The following is a 6127-nucleotide window of genomic DNA, read 5'->3' as shown; positions in this document are numbered from 1 at the left end:
AACTCATCTTGACCTTGATCAAATGTTCATCATCATCATCATTTGGGAGAATGATTTAAATGAGGTGGAACACCTCATGCCATTTAAATAACACTACATTTGATTTAAATCTCAAGTAATTCATATAAGAGAGTTTGGAACCAGGGGTCCAAACATCCCATGAATTCATGTGAGACAAGTTTAAATGAAGTGTAATACTTCACACAATTTAACTTTAATAGTTTTGGACAATATCAACTAGTTAAACTAGTCAAAATATCCATTCACAAAACCATGGCATGATCATGCAACGTGACCACACCATTTTATTGCATAAACAATTAGTGTAAGTCAAATGTGAGCTATTAGAGTTGGAATTAACTTAATATCTATTTTGGTTGATTTTTAAGAATTATTTGAATAGGGAAAAGTCCCTGGCTTGTTATTTTTGTCACATTAATTCTACAAAGAAAATGACCAAGAGGCCAGTGGCATTGGATAGAGAATTTCAGTGGCTTTCCAACAATGTCAAATTCACTAAATTTGGTTTAGCCAATTTGAAATGGTTGAATTTCAAAGTTTGGGCAGTATTGAATTTGGATGGAAAAGATTTAAACGAAATTTGAATAAAAGGGCCGGCGGGAAAACGAAGCTGGGCCGATTTGAATTAAAACGGCCCACTCCAGCCCACCACGGTCCACAGACGCGCGGCGTGCGACAGCGTGGGGTCCACGCGTCAGTGGCTGTTACAACCCGAACCGGTACGTTTTAAAGTGGGGCGTTGGATTAGAAGCAAATCGGACGGTCGAGGTTCATCGTCTTCTCCGACGAGAACCCGACGTGCTGGCGGCGTACCTAGGGGGTCGGAGGGCTAACCGTGGCTCCAGCTAGGGTGGGCAGTGTGCTTGGGGAAGTTGTCGACGACGGCGAAGCTCCTGGTACCGGCGGCTCCTCCTGGAACAGCTCCAATTGACGGCGGCGACCTCCGGTGCGGCGGCGTCGCTCTTCAAATTGGAGCAGCTCCGGCACCGATCGTGTGAGGGGAGAGGTGGGGGAGACGCTGTGAGAGGTGGGGAGCGAGGGGGTGTGCTCGGTTCTGTCCTGTGGAACGCTCTATTTATAGGATCGAGAGAGGGTGGCGGGGCGATGATGCGGCGACATGGGCGCGGCGTCTCCGGCGAGCTAGTGAGCTAGGCGAGGCGTGGTGCTGTTCTGCGGTTCCTGGCGAGTCTAACGGCAGCGACAGCTTGGTCGGGGGAGGCTTGGTTGGGTCGCGTTGTTTCCACGACGGCCGCGGCGGTGGCGGGATCTTCTTCCCCGTCTACGGCGGCGGCGGTCCAGGGTCTTGTCGTGGCCGTGTCTGGCGGTGTCGTGGTGTCACTGCGGTGCTCAACGTGTCGAGGGAGGGTCCAGGGCGTGCTCGAGGTGGTGGCGCGGCACGTGGCCGCACGCGTCCATGCGCGCATGGTCGCGACGCGAGCGGCATGCCGGGCGAATTTGGGCGCGCGATCTCCGGCGAGCTACGGCGTCTACCTCGACGATGGCCGGTGCTAGGTGGTGTAGGAGGGTGCGGTGGAGAGTGTGGGCGCCAGGGCCAGGGGTGGCGAGCAAGGATGAGAGGGGGAGAAGAACATGGCCGGCATGGGCCGGCATGGCCATGTCTTGCTTGTTCTCTCTCCCTCCCTAGGGTTTCTATGCTGGGATTAGTGAGAGAGGGAACCAGGGAGCATTGTAGGATAGCTTTGGTTAAATTTGGATGAGGTAGATCACTATTTGCAATAGTTGCAAATAGTGCCCAATTTTGGAAATTGCAAAATTATCAAAATTGGAAAAAGTTCAAAAGGTGAAAGTTTGTGATATGTGAAGGTTGAGATAAGTTGTAATTGACCAGAGATGAATTGAGGTGGTGGTGGAAAAATTAGATTTCAAAATTTGGCCAAAATGGCTAAGTGGAGATTGTTGAACTTATTAAAAAGTTGCAACTTTGGATGAGCATAGCTAGTGATCAAAGATGAATTTGGCAGGGTGGTCTTCATCAAAGTTGTTCACCTTGATGTTGACTTTGAAATGGTGCAAAGAGTTAGCAAAGATTGGTTTGGAAAAATTGAATTGCAGGGGCTCAAAGTGGTGACCAGACTATAATTGGCAGATTTGGTCATCATCACATGTGAGTGGGAAAAGTGTTGGAAATTCATTTGAATGGTGAACCCTTGATTCCAAAAGTTGTAATAAGTGTTTCACAACATTATTCAACTAATGGTGAAGACCAAATAGGTCTAGGGTTAAAATTTCGAAAAATGCCATAGGGCATATGTGAGGGTTTTTAGGGTTTTTTAATTATGGGAATTTCTTCCACTTTGATTTATTTGGTTGGTGATCTTCACATGATCACTCTAGGGTTTTAGAGCATATCAAGAACAAGTAATAACAATCATCATGGCATATCACTCAAATGCACAAGTCCTATGCATGGTACTTTATGCAAAAGAAAAGTTTTTGTTGGTTTGAAATTTTGTACTTACGGAATTCTCTAACTTTCTTTTTCATTGAAATTTGGGGTGTTACAAACCCTTCCCCTTACAAAAGATCTCGTCCCGAGATCAAAAAGAAAGTTAGGTACTAAAGAGATCTGGGTACTCCTTCTTCATGAAGTCTTCGCGTTCCCAGGTGGCTTCATCCTCGGTATGATTGCTCCATTGGATCTTTAGAAACTTGATGCTTCGGGTGCGGGAGGCTCCGTAAGCTTCTTCTAGGATGCGAATCGGCACTTCGCGGTAAGTCAGATCCTTGTTGATATCCACCGATCGGTGATCGATGTTCTTGAACACTTCGGTCTTCTCAGGGACTTCAAGACATTTCCGGAGAAGTGAGATGTGAAAAACGTCGTGCACAGCCGACATTTCTTCGGGCAACTCCGAGTTGATAAGATACTTCACCTCGGCGGCTGAGGACTTGGAAAGGTCCCACGTAGCGAGGTGCAAGCTTTCCTTTCAGCTGAAACCTTTGCATCCCTTTCAAGGGGGATACTTTGAGATAGACAAAATCTCCGATCTCAAAGGTCATCTCCCGACGTCTCTTGTCGGCGTAGCTCTTCTGCACTGGATTGCGCGGTCTTGAGGTACTCACGGATCTTGTGAACCTTCTCTTCGGCTTCACGAAGAACGTCCGGGCCGAAAACTTGACTCTCTCCGACTTCTGACCAGTTCGGGGAAGTACGGCACTTCCTTCCGTACAAGGCTTCAAAGGGGGCCATCCGTAGGCCGGCTTGATAACTATTGTTGTATGAGAATTCTGCGTAAGGTAGGCGGTCTTCCCACTTGGATCCGTATTCCGATGCGCATGCTCTAAGCATATCTTCCGATGTCTGGTTTACTCTCTCGATCTGTCCGTCGGTCTGAGGGTGATAGGCGGTGCTGAAATTTAGGCGAGTGCCTAGTCCTTCATGCACCTTCCGCGAGAACCTTGAGGTGAACCGTGATCCTCTATCCGACACTATCGATTTGGGGGTTCCATGCAAAGCGACTATTACGGAGATGTAGAGTTCAGCTAACTTGGGGCCTTGATAGGTGGTTTTGACGGCGATGAAATGGGCGACTTTGGTCAATCTATCGACCACTACCCATATGGAATCATTGCCTTTGCCGGATTTGGGCAGTCCGGTGATAAAGTCCATTCCTACGGAGTCCCATTTCCATTACGGGATGCGAAGGGGTTGCAACGATCCGGCGGGTCTCTCGGTGTTCTGCCTTAACTCGCCGGGCGAGATGTCACACTTAGCGATATAGCTACCGATCTCTCTCTTCATTCCGTGCCACCAAAATTGTTCTTTCGAGTCCTGGTACATCTTGGTACCTCCGGGTGGATTGAGTAAAGGGTGTCATGGGCTTCTTGCGGGATGACTTGTTTCGGAGTCGTAGTCCGATGGTACGCAGAGGCGTTCTTTGTACCAAAGCACTCCGGCTTCGTCAATGGTGAATCCAGGGGCTTTTCTGCGACTATCTGTTTCTTGATTCCATTAATGCTAGCGTTGTCCTTCGGGCTTCCTTGATCGACCAATCAAGGTGGGTTGCGATTCGATGCTGGCTAGGAATCCTTCACTTACAAGTTCAAGTCTGAACTGTTCAAACTCTTGGTGCAAACTAGGCTGTTCGGTTGCGAGCATGGAGTTCAAGCGGCACGGCGATCGACTCAAAGCATCCGCTACCACATTGGCCTTGCCGGGGTGGTAGTGAATCTCCATGTCGTAATCCTTGATCAATTCGATCCATCGGCGTTGTCTCATGTTTAACTCCTTCGGGTGAAAATGTATTTGAGGCTTTTGTGGTCGGAATAAATCTCGCATCGATTACCCATGAGGTAATGACGCCAAACTTTCAAGGCTAGGACCACGGCTGCAAGCTCGAGGTCGTGGGTTGGGTAGTTCTGCTCATGTTGCTTGAGTTGTCTAGAAATGTAGGATACAACCTTTCCTTCTTGCATAAGCACGCATCCAAGTCCGATCTTGGAGGCGTCGCAATATACGTCAAAGGGCTTTGCGATATACGGCATGATCGGGATTGGGGCTGTTGTCAGTCTCCTCTTGAGCTGTTGACAGCTCTCGTCACTCTTGGCGGTCCACTCCCACTTTCTGTCCTTTTTCAGCGGTTGGGTGATGGGTCGAGCGCTGGTCGAACATCCTTCTACCAATCTGCGGTAATATCCGCTAATCCAAGAAAAGCACGGACCTCGGTTTGTGTGGTCGGAGCTTTCCATTCCATAACAGTTTTGATCTTGGCGGGATCTACGGCAATTCCTCCTGAGACAAGATGTGTCCGAGGAATCCAACTTCTTCCACCAAAACTCACACTTGCTAAACTTGGCGTACAACCTGTGTCTTGTCTCGGGGTTTCTAGAACAATCTCCGTATGCTGTTCATGTTCTTCTTCGGACTTGGAGTAGACCAAAATGTCGTCGATGAAAACAACGACAAACTTGTCCAAGAAGTTCATGAAGATCTTATTCATGAGATTCATGAAATAAGCGGGAGCATTGGTCAGTCCAAATGACATGACGTTGTACTCATACAACCCATATCTGGTGGTAAAGGCAGTTTTTGGAATATCGGTGGCTCGGATTTTCAGTTGGTGGTATCCGGTTCTAAGATCAATTTTCGAGAAAACTCGGGATCCGGTGAGTTGGTCGAACAAGTCTTCGATCTTGGGTAAGGGGTATTTGTTTTTGATGGTGACATCGTTAAGCTTACGATAGTCGGTGCATAAACGATTTGCACCATCCTTCTTGTCGACAAACAAGACGGGGGATCTCCGGGGGATGCACTTGGTCCGATCAAACCTTTGGCTAACATGTCATCTATTTGCTTTTTCAGCTCCACAAGCTCGGCTGCGTTCATGCCGTAGGCTCTCTCGGGCGATGGGTCCGATTCAGGATTAACTCGATGATAAACTCGATATCCCGGTCCGGGGCATACTAGGGTAGATCATCCGGAAACACATCAGGGTAGCGACAAACGACCCCGATTTGATCCAGTAGGCTTGGATACACTTTGGTTGCAGTAAATTTTACGGGTAGTTTTTCGTAGACGTGCTCAACTACGATACCGGTCTTGCTAGTCATGGTTATGGCTTTCTTGGCGCGATCTATCAATCCATTGTGCTTGGACATCCAGTCCATTCCTAGGACAACTTCCAAACCTTTGGTTCCAAGTATGATGAGATTTGCAAAGAAATCAACATCATGGATTTTGATTGGCACATTTTTACAAAATTTTCCGGCTTTGGTGGTTGATCCGGGATTTGAACTATCATAACATGCTTCAAAGCGAGGGGTTGAATTTTACTTGTTGATGCAAAATCTTCGGTGACAAAGGAATGCGATGCTCAGGAATCAAACAACACTCTAGCGAGGGTGTGGTTGTGAGAAAACATACCCAGTACCACATCTGGGGCTTCTTGGGCTTCTTCGGCGTTCATGTGGTAGAGGCGGCCGTTGCGGTTGTTGGGGTTGTTGGGGGCGAACTTCTTGCCGGTGGAGACACGGCGTTGCTGCTGAGCAGAGCAGCGGTGTTGCCGGCGAGCTTGGCAAGACGCTTGGGACACTCGTTGGAGTAGTGCCCCACTACACCACACTCATAACAAGTGATAGTGCTCTT

Source organism: Lolium perenne, chromosome 2, assembly GCF_019359855.2.
Source record: "Lolium perenne isolate Kyuss_39 chromosome 2, Kyuss_2.0, whole genome shotgun sequence".
Lineage (NCBI taxonomy): Eukaryota > Viridiplantae > Streptophyta > Magnoliopsida > Poales > Poaceae > Lolium > Lolium perenne.
This window is presented reverse-complemented; position numbering follows the sequence as displayed.